Source organism: Protopterus annectens, chromosome 17.part0 (genome assembly GCF_019279795.1).
Source record: "Protopterus annectens isolate FY-2018-M chromosome 17.part0, PAN1.0, whole genome shotgun sequence".
Lineage (NCBI taxonomy): Eukaryota > Metazoa > Chordata > Ceratodontiformes > Protopteridae > Protopterus > Protopterus annectens.
In genome coordinates, this window is record NC_056751.1 from 772879711 (window position 1) to 772902237 (window position 22527).

The 22527-nt window shown below is 41.9% G+C and overlaps 1 protein-coding gene across 1 annotated transcript in view; it reads left to right on the forward strand.

Annotated features, from left to right (window-relative positions):
- DNAAF3 (dynein axonemal assembly factor 3) overlaps positions 1–22527 on the forward strand; it is a 1314828-nt gene that overhangs the window by 233896 nt on the left and 1058405 nt on the right. The window lies entirely within an intron of this gene.

The following is a 22527-nucleotide window of genomic DNA, read 5'->3' on the forward strand; positions in this document are numbered from 1 at the left end:
TCTTCACAGTGATATGGAAGTACATAGTACAGTTGTGTAAGATCTTAAACAGTAGATGTCCTTCTCTTCACAGTGATATGGAAGTACATCGTACAGTTGTGTAAGATGTTAAACAGTAGATGTCCTTCTCTTCACTGTGATATGGAAGTACATCGTACAGTTGTGTAAGATGTTAAACAGTAGATGTCCTTCTCTTCACAGTGATATGGAAGTACATCGTACAGTTGTGTAAGATGTTAAACAGCACACATCCTTCCCTTCACTGGTGCAGTATTTGCTCCCTCCCTCCCCAGTCCTTTTTCCTTCTAGACGTGCTTTTTATCTACTAGTATCCTTGGACTGTCATTCCAACTCGGGCTTTTCAGCTCTGAAGACTGTATGTCTGGACATCACCTTTATGCCCAACCCCATGAGTGTGGTGCATACATGTGATGTACGGTTTATCCATTACAACCTAAAGGCTTCTGCATACTGGTTGGAGTTTGGGCTGCCCTTGGCATGGGATCCCTATAATACAGAATACTGCAACAGTGAAGAGAGGTTATCTACTGTTATAGTAAGATCTCACACAACTGTACTTTCATCTTTTCACACCTACTAATGTTATTACCTTAATTAAATCTGCCATCTTCTCCCTCAAAACTAGTACCATTCTTCCAAGTAACTCTACCAAAACTAGTACCATTCTTCCAAGTAACTCTACCAAAACTAGTACCATTCTTCCAAGTAACTCTACCAAAACTAGTACCATTCTTCCAAGTAACTCTACCAAAACTAGTACCATTCTTCCAAGTAACTACCAAAACTAGTACCATTCTTCCAAGTAACTCTACCAAAACTAGTACCATTCTTCCAAGTAACTACTGTAGTTAGAGGTTATTCTAAGGCCAACCCCATGTCTGAGGGCCTGAACAAATCCAGAAGCACCTCCCTGCTGAACTAGTCACTAAGATTGCTACTTATACCTCTAAAATGTATGTCCATCTAAACCAATGTGTCGAGACCTCTGCCCCCATTTGGATTAAATGTGTTGTTGAATTCGGAAGTAAACCCCTGCGTTTGAACTCCCAAATAAATATTCTTGATAATAGGAGAAAACAGATAATTGGTTCATATGAAAAATTACCCACTCCCATCATAAGAAGGTACTTAAAACAGCAAACAACCCAAGTGCAGCATTAGGAAGAGTAAGGCAGGATATGAACTGAAAGTACCTACTCCAAGGACTGGCCATGAGGTCTTCTTACCTACTCCAAGGGCTGACCATGAAGTCTTTTTTTAAATATATTAGGAATTTCAGAAGTAACAGACAACACTGCACCAAGTTCAGGTTGAATGGTATTGCTTATTCTAACCCAGAAGCCATGGCCAATATCCTGGCTAGTTACACCCCCTCCGCTCATCTCCATGTTTCCTTCCTTGAATCACTAAATCCCTGTCCTTTCAAAATCACTGTGGACTAAAGTTATTGTCAGTAAGCTGTATCTGTAACCAAAAATAGTAGCTCTGTGGGCCTTGCCAATGTACCGGGCTGTCTTTTAGTTAGTACATAGTGCAACATTTCTGAACCCACCTGAAGCTTTTCAGCCTTGGTTTCTCTATTGTCTCCTGGAGAATAGCCATCAAGGTGCCACTCCACCACTGACTCTGGTGACCAGTGTCCTACTAGCATTAGCATCTGTACAATCATGGGACATCTCTTAATCAGCTTCATAAACCATTAAATAAGTGACCTACAAATCCTCAATCCATTTGCATTTGTTAAAAGTATATCCTGTCTTTTTAATCTTTAATATATTTTTTTCAAAACATAGTGGATGCTGTTGACAAAAGCTATTATGTTTATACTGCTTATCCTGGGTCTTGCTAAAGCCTTCAATATGATTCCCAAGCCTGCGTTACTGAAATACTCAGTAATCTAAACATAAACCCAAAGTCACCTGTTGGTCTACATACTGGTGCTCTGATTAATTGCACACAATAATCATTAGTGGTACCTTCTAATCTAAAAGACACATTACTAATGGAGTCCTTCAGGCCACAATTCTGGGTCCCATCCTCTTCAGCATCTACTTCTGTGATGTGAAACGTGTTGCCAAAGGTATATGGCTAACCGAGTTTGCCAGAGATTGTAAGATGGCTGCTGCTGACGACTCCTTTATCAGTGCATTGCTTGGCAGAACCATCACCTGGTCTACCAACCATGATGGCCTTAAGCTTGGTGTCAGAAATATAGTTTAGATATTCATTATTAGTTCAATATTGAACATGGAGCTATATGGAATGTATCCTGGCAAGGATATCGGACATCTCTCTAGTTTACTAAAGCTTTTGGGTGCCTTCCTTGTGCACTGTCTGTCAGCTTAAGCATGAGAGCCAGCTGCAAAAAAAAAAAAAAAGGGCAGAAGAGCACCAAATTTCAGAAATTTCTTGCTGCCGAACCATTTAGTCAGACTTCTCATCTCCTTAATGTCTTCCAGTGTCTGTGGTTGGCTTGTAACTAAAGCTTTTTGGGCAGATAAGAACCCTGTTGGATTCCTTTCTTTTTCACTGAAAAGTTTACTATAAATTGACTCTTATGACTTTCAGAAAAGGTAAATGTGCAGTGTATGGTTTTGTGACATTTGTTTCTCCTTTACCCCCAAAACAATTCATGGTAGGCTTAGGAGCCTAGACTTTTTAGGCTACCAGTTTATCTTCATTGGATATTCCCTTTCATTCGATAAACAAAAGAAAATCAGATTTTCTGTAGCCCTCTGATGATGCTATGTGAGTAGTTGTTAAGGATCAGAATTCCACAAGGCCCAGTCAAACCATCTGGTTTCAGCTTATAGGTGAGAACCTTGATTCATTCTAACTGATAGAGAGGACAGACTAGGGTTCTGGTGAGAGATTAGGTAGCAGGCTTGCTGTTGGAGGTGTGCATATCTAAACCCTCAAAGTCTTTTCAGCTTTAGATACCCAAGAAAAGGCTTAAATAGTGAAACATCCTCTCCCTTCAGCTCCAGCTAGTTTGAAGAGTTCACAAGGAGACGGCTATGATTTTGCTCAGGGTCTCTTCAGGGTTTTCCAGTCTCTTTAATCTTCTTTCCTTTTATCTTCTCATTCCAGAAGGAAGAAGGTCCTCCTCATCCTTTGAAAAGAAGGTGCTTTCTGCTTCTGAGGAACAGGGTCTGGGTTACACCTTGCAAGTTGTCTTCTCCTATCTCATATGAGTCCGATTCAGAGAAGAATATATCTTCCAACTCACCTGTTGAAGAAATTTCATATTCAGAAACAACTATGAAATAAAATAATTTTTTAAATGGGAGGGAAGGAAGATTTTAGAGGCACAAAAGTGAGGTAACCCCGTGAATGTGGAACCCTGTAAACCTTTAGTGATCCCTCCTGTACTGGAGTTGTTGAAGGATGCTTTTAATTCAGCTTGTGCTTTCCAAGATTCACAAAAGTGAGGTAACCCCGTGAATGTGGAACCCTGTAAACCTTCAGTGATACCTCCTGTACTTGAGTTGTTGAAGGATGCTTTTAATTCAGCTTGTGCTTTCCAAGATTCACAAAAGTGAGGTAACCCTGTGAATCTGGAACCCTGTAAACCTTCAGTGATACCTCCTGTACTTGAGTTGTTGAAGGATGCTTTTAATTCAGCTTGTGCTTTCCAAGATTCACAGCCTCCTGCACCGAAGAAGCTCGGCAGGCTGTATAAAGTAAAAACAAAGTAAAATAAACAGTACACAGTCCTGCCAAAGGTGGCCCACAAACAAAAATCAAGGCTTAAAAACAAGATGCGAGCACACCAGCAACGCTGAGAAAAAGCCAAAAAAAGTCCTAAAACACTTCTTTATTGCAAAAGGCCTTAAAGGAATACTAGCATTAAGCCCTGGGACTTTGTGTGTTTCTAATAAGTACAGGAATCATAACAGGTAGCATCGCAGTAGTAACTTGAACCTTGGGCATCCTAAAGTGCTATTTACCTATTCTAGTAATATTTCTAACTTTTGTAATATTATTAGGAAAAGCTGGCCTATACTATTAGCAGATGAAGCCACCAGTGAAGTGGTTGGGTCTCGTCAGGGTTTTATTTTTAGAAATAAGAATTTGAAAAGGATACTATGCTAGGAATTTTGTCTTGTGGTAAATGCAAAGCATGTACTTTTATAGTCTGAAAACAAGTGTTTATTCACCCCATTACTAGGACAGAATTTATCCCTAGGTTGTCTGCCACATGCAATAGTAATTGTCTAATCTATTTAGCAACGGAGTGCCAAAGTTTTTATGTGGGCAAGACAATCCGTAATTTTAAGGAATGGATTTTGGAACATGTTGGCAATATCGGAAACAAAATCCTTACAAATGCATTAGCAGTACATATGGCTAAAACAGGGCATAATGTCTTCCATTTTAGAGTTTTACAACTGGTTAAACCTGGTATGAGAAGAGGTAATGTGAATAATTGCTTGGAGAATTTGGAAGTGAAATGGATTATAGCCCTGCAAGCACACAAAGTTCCAGGGCTTAATGCTAGTATTCCTTTAAGGCCAGCTTTAATTAGTGGAAGGTGAACTTGATTTTTTAATTATATGTGATTTTAACCTGCATAAGTATTCTACTTTGAGTTGCTTTTTATATGGATCTGATGAAGCGGTAACCCCGCGAAAGCGCTTATCCTTTTGTAATAAAGAAGTGTTTTAGGACTGTTTTGGCTTTTTCTCAGCTTTGTTGGTGTGGTCACATCTTGTTTTTAAGGCTGTATAAAGTACCTGATTCCCGTAAGTATCATCAAAAAGGAATTCTTGTAATAGGTAAATCAACATCAGTCAAATCCAGGTCTCCTCCTTTCTCCTCCCATTCAAGTCAGTTCATAGGTGTTTACTAGGCTGATGACCACAGCCTAACCATGCTTCCCAAACCTCTGACAAGTTCTGGTACCTGTGATAAGTGTAAGCAGGGGCTTGGGAGGTGAAACAGTTACAAGCAGGAGTACTGTAAGATAAACCGTTGGCATATTCCACGAGTCCATTAGCGGCATAGGTGCCATACCAGGGATGAATTTCCTGTTTCCCCATCCAGTTGTCCAAGTTGCACTTGAATTGGGTTAGGGAGGGACTCTGCTTCACATGGATGGAGAGCCTGTTCCAGAGACCGGGTAGTCTCTGGGATACATACTTGTCTGTCCAGCAGGTCACATTTATATCACAGGCAAGCTTTAAGTCTTTAGAATGGGTAAATCTGAAGTAGGAAGACTTCATTCGTCTGCAACCTGTGGGGTGTCGAGATGGAGATGCAAATTCAAAAAGCTTAGGCTAGCTGCTCCCTCTCACCCCTACCCCTTGCCTTGCCAAGCCCTTGACCCCAGATTTTCTGCAGCTGTTTGATTTGCAGATATGCAGGAGGTCGTTCAGAGTGGGTCTGACAATGCACTATATGCCAGGCAAAGATCTCCCCCCAACAGCCTGTAGAAGACAGAATACAGGGATAAGGCCTTGAGACTGTCTGCATAAACATGTTACTTATGCCCTGTATTCTTTTAGTGAGGAACCTCTGTGGACATTCCAGTTTTTGGTTATGCCTGGTTAGGTACAAAGGGAAGTATTGTACTCAATGATAGGTCTGAGTGCCGAATACAGTGGAACAATGATTTCTTTGGATCAAGATGCTTTAATTTTGTGTATGAGTTGCACAACAAAGAATGATTTGCTCACTACTGTAGAGATGTGATGGTCAAAGGCTAGATTACTGTCTGTGTGTACCCAAGTCCCAGATAACTGGGTTAACTTTTACAGGTATGCTGCCAATATGATAGTTACCATTTTGGGATGACTTCCCAAAATTATGCATAGTAGGGTAGGAGCTCATTTTCTGCAGAGGCCTGGGGAGAAAAGCTCCAAAGTACTGCAAAACATGTTAATAATAATAATAATAATAGTAATGTTGAGTCCTTAAAAATAATACAAAAAACAAATACAGTTCAGATAATTATGCTAAATTAGACATAATCTGAAAACATTGGTTAAGAGTAGATACAGGTCATATGACGATGATTTAAAAGTTAGAGATGTAAGGAGGTGAGTGAAGAAGGGAGAGTAATGAGATGTAAGGTATGAACAGGTATTAGTTCACATTTAGGGATGTAGTTTATCCTAGTGTTGAGCCAACACGTAAAATGCCAGACGTGACCAAGGCTGCTGATATGTCTGTTTAGGTCCAACGATATAGAAGAAGATGCATTGTAGTTATGATTCACAATAAATAAGCTACTCTGATCTACTCACAGATCAAAATAATATTGTTGCCTTAGTGAAAATTGCTGTGATAAACATTTAGTTCACTTCCTTCAGACCAGTGTTTAATGCTGTAACGGTGCAGCACTCGTCTCAGTTTTTCTGAAGTGGTGCAAGTCCTGGTGGTGGTGAAGCTTGCTAACTTTCTGCCTTTGCAGAAGTCCTTGGGATTCCTGCCTGTAGCTTACAGTTGGCTGGCACTTGCTTTGATGTGTTTCAATGCCAGAAGATTGAAAGGCTGTACTCCTTTTTCCCATTGTCCCTAGGCACCATGATCCTCCTCCTGTCTTTCCATCTTGTTTAGCACCCATTTTTACCCCTCCACTGCTGTCATTTCTGAAACTGACATGTGCACTGCCTTTCCGTCTTGCAAAAGCTGTCTGATTTTTGGCACACAGTTCTTGGATGTCTTAACCAGTATAACTTTAGGCTCCATGTCTGATCCAATTGGACATTTCTGCTCATCCAGCATCTGAGATAGACCATTTTCACACTAGTGGCCCACAACACCCCAACCAAACACCCTGCTTGACACAGACCTTTGACATCAGCACCCCTGCCACTGGTCCCCTGCCATTGACCCTTCCGTGCTGATGTTTCTGATGAAAGCCTTCTAAAAATTGACAGATATATCTCAGATGTTGACATTTGCTTTTCAGCACAAAGCCTTCAGGCCAGGTTTGCACTATGTTGTAGGACCTGTTGTCCAAGCTTCGGTTTTCCAGCATCATCTCTTCCCACATAGTATAGCCAGCTTCATGCTTGCACTTCTTCCTGTCCTGCATTGTCACTATATGTGGCCAATAGTGTCCTGAGACTGCCTCTCAGGTGTTTCAAAAAGTACCTCTGTAAGTGTAAACATGTGGAACATGATACAAGTCATCCCACAAAGGACCATGAGGATTAGGAGAGAATACATTTTCCTGTCTTTCTGATGGTCCACTGTTTGGAAGGTTGCTGCAGTTGATACAGCAGCATGGTAAATATTCAACTGAGCCCATTTCTTCTTCAAGAAAAGAAATTAGAAAAAAAAAAAACAGATGTTCTGTAGTCCAATCTCGTCTTCATTCTTAAATATGGGTTCGGAGCCGATCCTCAGCTCTGATTCAGCCTATAACAAAGCTCCAAGTCTCTTAGTTGTTTCGTCGCTAGGTAGGTATCACGTAGTGCACTAGTACAATCCCCAGATCTCATTTGCCGTGTCTATGAGTTCAGAAGTGCTTCTTGCTTAATAATTTCCTGTTTTCTGTAGCTAGTTAGTTTATTACTAAATAGTGCTTAATAGCGTTAGAAGTGTTTAGAATAGTTTACAAGTCTTTTTGCTCATTAAATTAGTTTATTGAGAACTGGTTGGCCATTGGCTCTTGCTGTTCTCTGTTTGGTATCCTGTGTGCTAGTTTCTTATTAATATTGTTATTTCTTAAGTCCGTGTTTATTTAGGATCTTTAGGGCCTTTGTTTTTGTAATTTTTAGAAAAGTTAAATTTCCGTGCAGTGTTGTTTGCTTGTTTCCTTGACTGTTATTAGTTTTCTGACCTTTTTTTCTATGACTTAGCCTATCTAGCTAGGTCCGTTTAAGTTTGAGGACCTAGTCCTCTTTACTCTCTCTTTGTGTGCGTGTGTGCGCTTGTTAGGGCTAGGCCCGTTTAAGTTAGAGGACCTAGTCCTCGTTGTGCCTGTTGTGTACCTGTTTTATTATAAGTTAGAGGACCTAATCCTCGTTGTGTACCTCTTTTATTATATGTTAGAGGACTTAGTCCTCGTTGTGCTTGTTGTGTACCTGTTTTATTATAAGTTAGAGTACCATGTCCTCGTTGTGCTTGTTGTGTACCTGTTTTATTAGACGTTAGAGGACCTAGTCCTCGTTGTGCTTGTTGTGTACCTGTTTTATTATATGTTAGAGGACCTAGTCCTCATTGTGGTTGTTGTGTACCTGTTTTATTATAAGTTAGAGGACCTAGTCCTCGTTGTGCTTGTTGTGTACCTGTTTTATTATATGTTAGAGGACTTAGTCCTCGTTGTGCCTGTTGTGTACCTGTTTTATTATAAGTTAGAGGACCTAGTCCTCGTTGTGCTTGTTGTGTACCTGTTTTATTATAAGTTAGAGGACTTAGTCCTCGTTGTGCTTGTTGTGTACCTGTTTTATTATATGTTAGAGGTAAGCATTTGAATTTTGAATTGAATATTACTGTAATGATAGAGTGGTAGATTTATTATTGCCATTTAGAGGATATGATGGGTGGCTTCCACTTGATAAGGATGTCACAGAAGGAAATATTGTCAGCCTAGCTATCTGGAGTTTTGTAAATAACTGTATAACATTTATGAATATTAATATGATTTATATAGAAGTATGACACAGGGCGATACTGCCAGCCCAGCTGTCTGGAATTTTTTAAGTGGTTGTGTGTCATTGTGAATGTCAACATGCTTCATGTAAGATGCTTATGATGCAGATGTATTAGAACTGTATGTCATATTGTACAGACGTGTGCTGAAGAGATATTTTGTAAAGTACTGAGCAGAGATGTGGATACACTATTGTAACTGTTTAGATGTATATATTTTAACAATGGAAGCTGAAACACAAGAAGTAACTTCAGAACAATAGTTAAAATTAAATCTCTTTATAGCTGGGCCGTAAACAAAAGAGATGTCTTTTAGTTTCAGTGCAACAGGAGACATATAATGTCTAGAACTAGAAGTTTTTATTATTGTCTTTAAATGTGGAAGAATGTAAATTATTTTACGACTTCCACCATTTGCCTTACATCCAAGAGAAGTCCTTGTTTATGTATTTTCACAGAGAGATACTAAATGCTACCAGCTGCAGTGAGGGTTTTCACCTGGGATCATCAGATGACAAGAAATGATGTCATGCTGTAAGTATCCCAGCAGTAATATTTGAGATATTAATCTCTGAGAGAAGTAGTGCATTTTGTATTTTGTCTTTGACCTGACAAGAACATCCACTCACCACATCTGCCTGCTTGTTGCTCTGTAAGTAAGTTAACTAGGGTGCAGTAACTTCTCTTAGATTCAGACAGGAGTATAAATGTTTTCTTTATTTATTTGAGACTGTCCTGCAATTTTGTTTTAAATATTTCATATTATTTTGAACTCTCATGTAACTGTGATTATTTACTGAGTATTTTTTTTGTTCTTTCATTATTTATTATTAAATATATTTAAACCTTTCATTGTGGCTGATATTTGCGAGATATATTTAAGCTCTGAGCGTACTTGCATATTTATTTGGTGACACTGTGTAGTCTACTCCTAATAGCCTTGCTCTTGGTCAAACTACCATTTGTATTAATAGTACCATTACACAGTAAGATTGGACACCCTTTGTTAAGGGCCTTAAAGTAGCTGATAAAGAGTTGGTTGGTGGCAGTAATAACTACCCTCTAGACTGGGCAAAAGGGGGCATAGCTAGTAAACCTGTGCCAGCCTTTCATGTGTGTGTGTGTGTGTCTGTGTGTAAATCAAATCTCAGTGTGTGTGTGTGTGTGTGTGTGTGTGTGTGTGTCAGCTACTTGGGCAGGGACACAAAGCACTGGTTGAATAAAGAGGGTGCTTGGAGGTCTTGGCTTGGCCACTCAGGTGAGATCTCAATTCTATAGCTGTGCCAGTGGGGAGTCTTATTGGGGATCTGGAGAAAAAGGGAGAAACCAGCCCTGGACTGACTGTAGTCTCTGTGCTTCTTCTCTTTCGGCTGTTCCCGTTAGGGGTCGCCATAGCGGACCATCTGTTTCCATTTCTTCCTGTTCTCTGCATCTTGCTCTGTCACACCAACCACATGCATGTCCTCTCTCACCACATCCATAAACCTTATCTTAGGCCTTCCTCTTTTCCTCTTACCTGGCAGTTCCATCCATAGCATCCTTTTCCCAATATATCCAGCATCCCATCTCAGCACATGTCCAAACCAAAGCAATCTCGCCTCTCTGGCTTTCTGTCCAAATCGTCCAACCTGAGCTGACCCTCTAATATACAGATTCCTAATCCTGTCCATCCTCATCATTATAAGTGCAAATCTTAACATCTTTAATTCTGCCACGTCCAGCTCTGACTTGTGCATTTTTGTCAATGCCACCTTCTCCAACCCATATAACATATTTTTGTCAATGCCACCTTCTCCAACCCATATAACATATCTGGTCTCACTACCATCGTGTAGACCTTCCCTTTCACTCTTACTGGTACCCATCTGTCACAAATCAGTCCTGACACACTTCTCCACCCACTCCACCCTGCCTGTACTCTCTTTTTCACCTCTCTTCCATTCTCACCATTACTCTGAACTGCTGATCCCAAGTATTTAAACTCACCCTGTGCTCTTAAGGGAAATTGCACTTTACTGTATGTGTACTCGTCATCCTCCCAGTGTGTACGTGTCCCACTGTTGCCAGTGGTGAGGATTGAGGCTGCTTGATTACTGGACCGGCGATGGGGCATCACAAAGGATATGGTATTACGAAGTAAAGTCGTACTGTGCTACAGTTGGGTAGTGCAGATCTCTAACCTTGCGCATCGAGTGTACACTGGTCTTCTTAACTTAGAGCTCACTTTGAGTGACACTGTTAAAACGTGGCCCTTCCTGGCCACCAGGAAGCAGGTCACAGGCATTTTGGTACGGGGATCATCTTCATTATAACTGCTGGTTCGCTAATTTTGATGGCAGGTGTACTACCTTATTTTAGACCTGTCTGATGATAAAATGTAGGTGTGCTTAGTGATATGAACAGCAAGTCTGCTATTTTACAGATAACAGTGGCATTATTTTAGTGCTCAGGGCATGACAGCTTTGGTTAGGACCTAATGTTTTCACTGAAGCTGGATTCTTCTTGATATGGATTTAAGTGCAATTCTAAGACAGGTTAGTCCTTGACTGGAGATTAAGCCACAATTTAACAAACTGGAAACTTCTGCTGAAAAGAGTGCTTTCATTTTACAGCTTTGATTTCTACTTCAGTTTGTTTGTGTCAGGCTATCTTGTGTTGAGAGGAATTTTAGCTTCCTTATCTGAAGTAGTGTTGTGAAGTTGTGTAATGATGTGTGTTACTGATGCCTCTGGTTGTGCACTTGTATAAGGACCATTATTGGTGTCAGAGGTGGCAATGACTGAGTAGGGGTCCCACTTCTGAATATCTCGAAGAAGTTGTCTTTTAATATTATGAAGTTGTCAGTGTTGCTTATTTAGATGTAAAACCAAGTAATCATTGATTAGTAGTGCAGTGGCATGTGACTAACAACCATCTGCCTGAGTAGCAGCACTGCGGTCCCACAGGGCTCCAACAGGGAGAAACAGCATCTCCCACGTCATGGAAACGAAAATAGTTAAGCTGGGGGAGGGACCCTGTGAGAAGTGACAGCTGTAACCTTTCTGGCTCTGTGCAGTGTTTCACTGTTACACTTCTCTCGTTCTATGAGCTGATAATGTTCTTTGCTCTCTTGACTTTGCTTATAATATTATAAAATACTGGTAGACCAAATAATTCACAGTTAAGAATAACGGGTAAAATAATAGGTTACTGAAAGACCCGAATGCTTTCCTACAGTTTCTAGAAGAATACTATGCAAGTCCACAGTAAATTAAAGGTCCTGTGTCCTCATGAAAGCCTCTTGTCTGTTATGTCTGCCTACACTACTGATTTAAAATACAAACACAAAACATACATTTCTGAGTACCCTAAAAATGGAAAGAATTGCTGATATTTCTGTGAAGGTTAATAAACTGACTGAACTTACTAATTTTGTTTTTTTTTCAGGACCATTAGAAAAAGGAAGAGCCATACCTTGTTTAATACTGTGCAGGTCAAAAGCTTGAGCTTCACAGGGTCACCATTCCCACTGTTCATAGGTTCAGAAGTGTATGCTAGGCTAATGACCACTGAGGCCTTTATAAATCTAGCCATGCAGCCCAAATGTATCACACTTGTTAATGTGCATTAGAGGTTATTTTAAGGGATGTGTTAATTAGGGCATTATGTAATAGTTGCCTCTTTCCACCAGAGATGTAGGAGTCAGACCTGGGGAATTCTTGATTTCCCATCAACTGGTCCAGGTTCTGCTTGAATAAGGTTAGGGAAGGGCTCTGCTTCACATGGATGGAAAGCCTGTTCCAGGGAATGGGAATTCACTGAGACACATACCTGTCCCTCTGACATGTCCTATTTAAACTTTGCTTGTGCCTTAAATCCTTGGAACTTCTAGTTCTGGTGCTTTTCATTTTGTGGATATGCAAAAGGGCCATCAGAACAGGATCCAAGGATGCCTTGTATGCCAGGCATAAATTGCATGCCAGCAGTCTGTAGAAAACAAAGAGTAGATATGGGGCCTTGAGGCAATCTGCGTAGGATGTTGTGTTTACGCCTTGTATTCTTTTTGCGAGGAATCTTTGTGGATGTTCCACTTGTTGCATGTGCCTGGTCAGGTATGTATCAAATGGGGCATTAAACTCAATGATAGGTCTGATAAGGGGTGAGTACAGTGGCACAATGACTTCCTTGGACTTTCATGACATGCCCTTACTTATAACTTGAGCAACATAAAATAATGTTCTTAGTGCCTTAGATATATGTTGGTTAAAGATCTGGCTGATACCTACTTGAGTCCCCAAACCCTGACTGTTGTGTCTACTTTTAGGGTGTTTTATCATTGAGGTAGATTCTCCTGGGTGGCTGACTTCCCAAAAGGTACTATTATGCATTTCTTGGCATTGAGTTTTAAGCTGTGGCTTTGGCACCAGTCATTTGCGTTAGGCCTTCCTGTAATATGTTAGTATCTTAGGGGGGGGGGGGGGGTTATAGTTGCTACTATCTTGCAATCATCTGCAAACTTGGTAGGCCAAAGGCCCTTGACATTTGCCTTGGCTTCCGAAAAATAGATGCCAAAGAGGAACGGACACAGCACAGAGCCCTGGAAGACTCCCTGCTGTCTGGCATCTTTGTGGAGGTATTGTCTCCAATCCTAACTTCCTGGGTCCTGTTTATGTAATGAGTATGTCTCAGTGGGCTGTTATACCAAATGCTTTAGTTAGGTTAAGTTAGGCAGTATGTGCCATTTTGTGTTCTTCCGTTGCCTTGGTGACCTTCTCAAAGACGTCTACCAGGTTCAGTAGGCAAGATCTGCCTTTGACAGAACCAAACTGGGTTGGGTCCACTGTTTGAATTGTCCCGTCATTTTTTAAAACAAAAACATATTTATTGAATTTTCACTTATGACAAAGGCAATCATACATTTATAAAAATGAAAACAAATCATACTGACGTATTTTCGGTTGCAAACATTATACATCATATATAATGTTATTACAGTCATTGTCAGTTGAACATTGCATAGTTCATTCATTTCCCGCATCCCTCAAACTCACTCCTCCTCTAAAATATTACTGTACATGTATTGTCTCCAGAATTCCTATTTTTTCTATGTAATTTGCTCCTTCCCGTTCTTTAACTCTGTTACTATATTCACTACGTCTAAGAAGGCTGGTTTACACCTCGATTTCCATTTTCTAGTAATTACTTTTTTGGCAGCCGCTGGAATTAATCAGTTATGTCAGGGCAGTTAAGATGCTGTAACCCAGCTCAGAAAATCCTTTCCTTAGTTATACCAATTTGTTCACCCAGTATTTCTGACAAAGTAGTCTGCAAGAAATATTTAGTCTGCCAACTCATTACACACCTGAAAACTATTTTCCCAGCTACCTCTTTCTTCCCCATTACACTTCCAGATTTGCAGTCTACAGTCTACCTAAGGAAAATGTAATTGGAGTCTGCTTGGGGTTTAAAAATACCTATGCAAACTCTTCCAAGCAAAAATGCTGAATTGTCTAGACTTTGTTGCATATTTGGGAGCCATGCCTATATATATATATATATATATATATATATATATATATATATATATATATATATATATATATATATATTGTGAATTGCTTATCTAGTCTCTCTTCCCAGTCCTTTCTAACCTCCTCCAATTGATTCATATAGTTATGTAATATTTTATGCGCCCTACTAATTATTTATTTTTTAATAGCAGCATCTGTTCTAGATTCTACTAAAAACTCTACCAGTGCTGGTCTCTCCCCATCCCTTTCTGTTTGCCTTCTCTATCAAGGATTGATATTAGAGTATAGGCAGTCTCTAACCTGCAGTCCAAATGTATTCTTGTCCTCGTCCCTCTCTAATTATTTGCTCACAATACCTTGGTTCCTTTGCCCATTTTCTGCAGTAAATTACAGCCCCCTCTTACCTATTCTCTTTACCCCTAATCGCAGTTATGCATATCATCAGCTTCCTTTTTCTATTCCCATGTTGGCCTAATTCTTAGAATACTTCCTGCTTACTTTATTGATAAAATATTTTAGTTGGCTATTGTTATTCTCTAAGGATCTGCATACAAAATCTTTATCTTTCCTCATTTCTTGAGTTTTCTCCCTGTTTCATCATCATCCCTTCCCACTTTGAATTATAGCTGTTTTCTTGTGCTGTGTATTATGAGCCTTAACTGTGTAGCTCTGAAGTATCTCTTCAAATCAGGTAATCCCAAACCACCTAGCTCCACTGGAAGGATCAGCTGATGCTACTTGACTCTTGTCCTCTTCCCCAAGAAAAAAATCCATCAACTCTATTAATTGCTATCCACAACTTCTCCTCTGGTTGATAGAAAAATATGCCTGACCTGTGTATAAAACTAAAGGGACTAAAAAAACATTTTCTTTGCTTGTATCTTACTATCCTTATCCATAATGTAGAGCTTCCAGTTTCTCACTTTTTGTATTATCTTTTGTTTAGTTTCTGTCCATATATCCTTAGCTGTCGTAACATAATCCTTCTAAACCCATACTCCTAAGTACTTTATTTTATTGTGTTCCCATATATATGGGTATTGTTGAATCAACTAGTGTGTGAGTACATATTTTACCGCTATTGTCTTAGTTTTATCTTCACAAATTTTGTATCCTGAAAAGTTTTGAAACTGACTCGGAATGCTCCACAACACTGAAATGTTCTCTCCTGGTTTTATTAGGTACAAAATAATACTATCTGCAAATAAAGCCAACTTTTCTTGATTTCCATATCACTTATATCCTTGAATGTGAAGTCCCTTATTTTGTTGGCCACTGGTTCCTCTGGTTCCTGAAGTCCAAAACCGGCATTAGCTCCCTTTCTTCTTCTTCTTCCAAATAGGAGGGATCTAGGAAGAAAAGCTGATCGGTTACAACAATTTTGTTGGCACCACCAATTAAAATGGCAAAAATTTCCTCGGTTCCCACAGTTTCTAAGGAACCCACCAGGAAGTCGCTTCAAACCTTGATGCCAGTCTCTGCACCGACTGTTTTGGCACCTACAAATATTCTGGACTAGTCTTCAGCACCATTTCACTCCCTACTTCCATCTGTTTCGGAACCAAAGGGATGTCCTTCAAGGATGCATCTGCAGTCCTAACAAATGGGTTGTCCTGCCTCAGGCAGCCCTTCGGTCGGCCGGATTCCAAAGGCTGATGTCGCACTTCACCCGACGTCATAGCTGCAGTTCTGCGGGTATAAAGGCATCAGCCGACGCCATTTTCCCCAGTCTTTCTTGCCGCGTGGCGCCCGAAGCAGAAGCTGTTCGCAAGTGCCGGTCGGTCAGAACCAGAGAAGATTGCTACTACCGAAGACTTCTAAAAAGCTAAGTACCCTGTTGGGGACTCTTTCTTGCCTCAGCCAATGTCAGAAAAAGTGAATAACTGTTTAACTTGTGGGAAACAAATACCTCATAAAGATTTCCACTCTTACTGCCTACCTCCCAGACCACGACGTAGCAGCTTGTCTAGCCTGTGCTTCTTTCAACCGACGGACACTTAGACGTCGGTCGGAATTTGCTGAGGAGTTTTTCGGCTCCGCTTTTGCTTACAACATGCCGTCGGAAACTCCGACTTCACAATTAGTTAAAAAGCGCAAGGAAAAGGACCGACACTCGCGGTCCGCGGTTTCGTCCGAAACCACGGTTAAGTCAACCGCGAGTGTCTCGGTTTCGGCTGAAACCGAGTCCACGGTTCTTCCTTCGGCCGAAAGCTTGCCTCCCACCGAGGCCTCATCCAGCATGGCTGAATCTGATACTGAAATTCCACCTGCTTTTACAGGTTCACAGGATTTATCTGATACTATCCCTTTAGATATATCTACTCCTGCACGTGGAGCTGCTAGGCCCCCTGCATCCATGTCGATTAAGGCTTTTGCCAGGGCTAAAGCAGCAAAATCAACCAAGACTGTGCCTACTAAGACCCCCTCTCACAGGCCTAGCTCTAGTACTCAAATGCTTAGTCTAGCAGAGGATCTCATTTCTTTGATCAGGGGATCCCAACCTCACCCTGACAGGGCCTCTCACCCACCTCCAGAGAAGAGGCCTAGAGCAGAGCCCCCTGAGCCAGTTTCTTCAGATTACTCCTCTGAAAATACAAACCCTCCAGAAGGCCCTTATTCTCCCTATGAGGACTCTGATGCAGAAGACTCCATTCCTTCTGCCTCTCCGCCTGAGGAATTTTCTTTTGGGGAAACCTTGCATGCTATGAGGGAACAATTTCAATGGCAGGGCCAGGATTTTTCAGACTCTAGGAAAAGGCTTAGGACCTTTTTGCATTTGCCACAGCATAGGCCTTTAGCCATTCCTCCAGTACTTACTGTTGTGGATGATGCATTTAATGATGCTTGTACTGCTCCTGATTCACTTCCTCCGGCCCCTGCTAAGCCCGACAGGTACTACAGGGTTCCAGACACACATTATCATTTGTATAAGGCTCCTTTTGCAGATCCTGAAACTATTTCACAGGGACCCAAGGCTGTAGCAGCTACCTCTGCCAAGAACCCCCTCCCCTCTGAAAGGGAATCTAGGGCCTTAGAGAGATGGGGTAAAAAAGTTTATACTTCTGCTACTCTTTCGGCTAGGGCCTTAAACTGTCAATTCCACATGATTCAGTATCAGGAATTTATGTTAGATCAGTTAACTAAAAAACTATCCTCGCCTGAACCATTAGAGAAAACGTCTCTTCAGGAAATGGTACATAACATTCAGCAGGTCAGTAATCATTCCTTAAAATGCGGCTATGATGCACTGGAGGCCTCCTTTAGATCAGCTATGACTGGTACAGTGATCAGAAGGCATGCATGGTTAAAAGAGCAGTCCTTGCCAGTCCATGTAAAATCAAAGCTCCTAGATGCTCCCATGGATAAGCACAATTTGTTTGGCTCCCCTGCACAGCAGGTGCTGAAGAAGGTGGAAGAGAAAGCAAAATCTGTCCAGACAGTCAAGGATTTCTTACAGGTCCAGCCTCCAAGGTTTAGTAGGAACTGGCCTTCCAAGAATTGGTCCTTTCCAGACACCACCAGAGCACAGAGAGGCAGGAATAGGCGCCCAAGAGGCAGGGGTCAATCCAGAGGTGCCTACAGGGGATGTCAGTGGCAGCCCAACAACCAGCGAAGTACTGCCACAGATCCAGCCACTACCACTTCCACAGGACAATCACAGTGACTTGGCTCTGAGACCGCCTACCAGAGAACAACTGGAAGCACCCTTAGGCGGAAAGCTAGCCTTATTTTCAGTAAACTGGCATTACATCACAGGAGACAAATGGATTTTACAGACAATAGACGAAGGTTACAGGTTTCACTTCCATACTCTACCAAGGAAGAGAGGAATGCCAAACCTACCTCCAAATCAGAAGACAAAAGCTCTAGAACAAATAAACCACTTACTAAGGATGAGAGCTATAGAAAGGGTACCGTCTATGGAACAAGGGCAAGGATTTTACTCCAGACTTTTCCTGGTGCCAAGAAAAGAAAACCAATGGAGACCTATTCTCGACCTGTCCGCTCTGAACACATATCTCATTGTTCCAAAATTCAAGATGCTGACCCTACAGCAGCTTCTTCCCATGCTGGGCAAGGAGTCTTGGCTGGTAACTCTAGATCTCAAGGAGGCATACCTGCACGTCCCCATACGACCAAATTGCAGAAGATACTTCAGATTTCTTGCAGGATCAGAGCATTATCAATTCTCAGCATTGCCCTTTGGCTTATCTACTGCGCCCAGAGTATTCACGAAATGCCTGGCATCAGTAATTGCTCATTGCAGGCTCCAGGGAATTCAAATTTACCCTTACCTGGACGACTGCCTGTTACAAGCGGACAACAAAAACAAATTAACAAAAGATTTGAAAAAGGTCATTCATCTACTGCAAGCCCTGGGATACACAGTCAATATAAAAAAGTCAAGGCTGATACCATCCCAAAGGATAACCTTCTTGGATGCAGAACTGGACACATCAAATCAAATGGCATGCCTCACAGTAGAAAAACAGAAGCACCTTCCTCTCTATTTCATGGCATTATCAACGCAGAACCAGCTAACAGCAAGGAAAGTCCTGCAAGCCCTGGGTTACATGGCATCCTGCATAATATTGGTTCCACATGCCAGACTACATATGAGGAAGTTACAGTGGTACCTAAGGAATTTATGGTCTCAGCACAAGCACAGCCTAGAAACCCAAATTCCAATAATTCCATGCCTGAAGCAAGAATTCCAATGGTGGGCTCAGGCTTGTCAATTGAACAAAGGACTCCCCTTCCACAGCCCTCAACCAAGTCAGACTATCACCACGGACGCCTCAGACCTCGGTTGGGGGGCACACATGCTGGACAAGTGCATACAAGGCTTATGGACTCAAGACCAGCTGAACCTACACATAAATCAAAAGGAGATGCTGGCAGTAAAACTGGCAATTCAGACATTCAGACCGTTTCTCCAACAGGGTCAATTGCTGATAAGGACGGACAACACCACAGTTATGTGGTACATCAACAAACAGGGAGGCACACATTCATACCCTCTATGCCGGATGGCAATGGACCTCTGGAATGTGGCCCTGAGTTTCAACATTCATCTCCAGGCAAAAGTTGTACCAGGAAAAGAAAATATACTAGCAGACATCCTAAGCAGAACTACCACGGATGCCCACGAATGGATGCTGCATCCAGACATCTTCAAATCCATTACAAGGAAATGGGGACTACCAGAAATAGACTTATTCGCATCCCCACACAACCACCAATTGAAAAAATTCTGCACAAGGACATACCACCCACTTGCTTGGAAGGTGGACTCCCTATCTTTCAGTTGGGAAAACCTGACAGCATATGCATTCCCACCTCTTCCTTTGATGCACAAGGTGCTATTGAAAATCAAAGAGGACCGCCCAAGGATCATCCTGATAGCTCCAGACTGGCCGAGGCAGCATTGGTACCCATTACTGAGGAGTATGTCTCGGGAACAAATATGGCCTCTGCCCCTAGTTCCCCTTACTGCTAACACAGAACAACTTCAAAACCCTGCATCCAAACTTGAAAACACTGCAGCTAGCTGCCTGGAACATTGCATAAGACAAAATAACCCAGATTTATCTCAAAGGGTTAAAGACATTATCTTGGAGGCTCGCAGACCCTCAACAAGGAAAACTTATTCAGCAAAATGGAAAAGATATCTCATTTGGAGTGCAGCGAAAGGAGAAAATGTGTCACTGGTAAACATAGCTAACATCCTGGAATACTTGGCAGAGCTTTTCCACAATGGCCTGCCCTACTCTTCCATTAAGATTCATGCATCAGCTATTTCAGCAGAATACAACATGGACCCTCCAGTCTTCTCTCACCCTCTACTCAGGCAGTTTCTGAGAGGAATCAAAAATGTAAAGCCACCAAGGAAGCCACCATTGCCCGCATGGGACTTGAACTTTGTGCTGGAAAAGTTGACACTCCCTCCTTTCGAGCCAGCAGCAACAGCAGAATTACAGTACTTATCATGGAAAACTGCTTTCCTACTAGCAATCACTTCAGCAAGAAGGGTTTCTGAATTACAGGCATTAATGGCAGTACAGCCCTTCCTTATCTTCCATCAAGATAGAGTGTCCATGAGAACTAATCCTACTTTTATGCCAAAGGTGGTCTCCAGGGTATCTTTAAACCAAGCTATCCACCTACCTACATTCTTCCCCAACCCACAGAACAGGGGAGAAAGATTATTACATACCTTGGATGTACATAGGCAATTGCGCTACTACCTGGACAGAACCAAGAGCAATAGAAAAACTGACCAGCTACTGGTAGCATATGCAACAGGAATGGAAGGAAAAGCAATTTCAAAACAGACAATCTCAAAGTGGATAGGAAATTGCATTAGATTTTGTTACTCTTACCATGGGAAGACAACTCCAGAAAACATCAGACCTCACTCCACAAGGGCTACAGCCACTACTACAGCTTTTTTTACGAGGAGTGGCTACCAAAGACATTTTAGAGGCTGCTACTTGGAGCTCCGTGCATACATTTGCCAAGCATTATAATCTACCCTTATACTCCAGATCCTGAGCAGGTTTTGCCACTGCTGTTTTGCAAGGGATCTTAACTACACCATAATCTTATTAGTACCTCCTCCCCCAGTTTGGCTATGGTATTCTACCCATTTGTTAGGACTGCAGATGCATCCTTGAAGGACATAGTACAGTTTTGTACCTACCATAAATGTAGATGTCCGAGAGGTATGCATCTGCAGTCAGGATTACCCTCCCTCCTTCCCCTCTGTGGTACTCCTAGGGTATTTTCCCATCTTGTAGCTAGCTGGGGGAATCTGTTATGGTGTATTTGTTTGTATATATGTATATACATGTTTATTTTTATTTGCTCTCTGTTATTTGGAAACTTTTACATTTATCCAAATTTAGCCTCCCTAGAGGGCACCTGGCATCTGGGGCAAGAAACACTGAGGAAAATGGCGTCGGCTGATGCCTTTGTACCCGCAGAACTGCAGCTATGATGTCGAGTGAAGTGCGACATCAGCCGAGGCCAGACCCAGACTTTGGAATCCGGCCGACCTAAGGGCTGCCTGAGGCAGGACAACCCATTTGTTAGGACTGCAGATGCATACCTCTCGGACATCTACATTTATGGTAGGTACAAAACTGTACTTTCTCTATTGAACACTTACTCAGGACAGGATATTCCCCATCAGTGGACTCCTTTCATGACCAGCCTCCAAGCCCATTCTTGGAGAAATGCCATTCCCCGTTGGTCTCTTCAATCCATTGCATCAAGAGCCTCACAGGCTCTGATGTTTTGATGATAATGGACCAGCTCCTGCTGGTAAGGAGTTTAGCTACTTCATTGGCTTCTAGTCTCCCTGGCTGTGGAACCATACCCATCTTTTAAACTGTTGTTGTTCCTCCTCTGACTCCAGCTGAGCTTTTGGAGTTCCCAGTGCTGACTGTCCCACTTTCAGCTGTGTTGGTGCTGATCAGATCTGCATCTCTATCACCAGTAACTTCCCTGAGCTCTTTAGTTCTGTCACAGCTGGAGACCTCCCAGAGTTGAAACTTCATTGTCGATCCACTCTGGTGGTGATGGAGTCATACATGCTCCTCTGAGCTTCGGCACACATGAGCTCAAAAAAAAACAATTTCTCATAGAAACGATGTCCAAATAAAAAAAAGTATTGCGATCCAGACAGACTTCTCAGTGGTTTGGTACATCAACAAAGAAGAAGAAACCAGGTCTTACCCTCTCTGTCGAGAAGTACTCGGGGTATGGAAATGGCCATTTTCATACGACTGCTTTCTAATTGCAGCGCGCACATTATGGGGAGCTCCAGTGTGACTGCAGGCACATTGAGCCTCACGAGTGTCTTTCAGTCCATTGGTGATGGAAAGGATATTCCACCAATAGGGCCAGCCCTGCTGCAATCATTTTGCATCTCTCCCTGCACAACTGCAGCAGCTATTTTGCCCTATTCCCCCCACCAGGGAGTCACCAAGAGATGCTCTCCTTCACAATTGGCCCTCCTGGTATTCTGTATGCTTTTCCCCCAGTACTTGTCATTTCCCAGTTTGTAAAGAAATCCAGCAGGTCGAAGAACAAGATAATTCTCATTGCTCCATTCTGGCCTCAACAGATTTGGTTCCCTTTTATTTGGCCTTACCTCATTCTGAGACTTTGGATCCTGGATACAGCTCCAGACCTCTTGTCCCATCCAGAGGGAGTTGTTCATCCATGTCTTTAGAATCTCAAGCTCACTGTGTGGCTTCTCCAGTTCCAGTGGTTGCCAGACATACTAACCTTACTGCCCCAGTTTAACATACTATTCTAACCTTACTGCCCCCGTTTAACATACTATTCTAACCTCCTGTAAACTTTCGACTAGAGATCATACAAC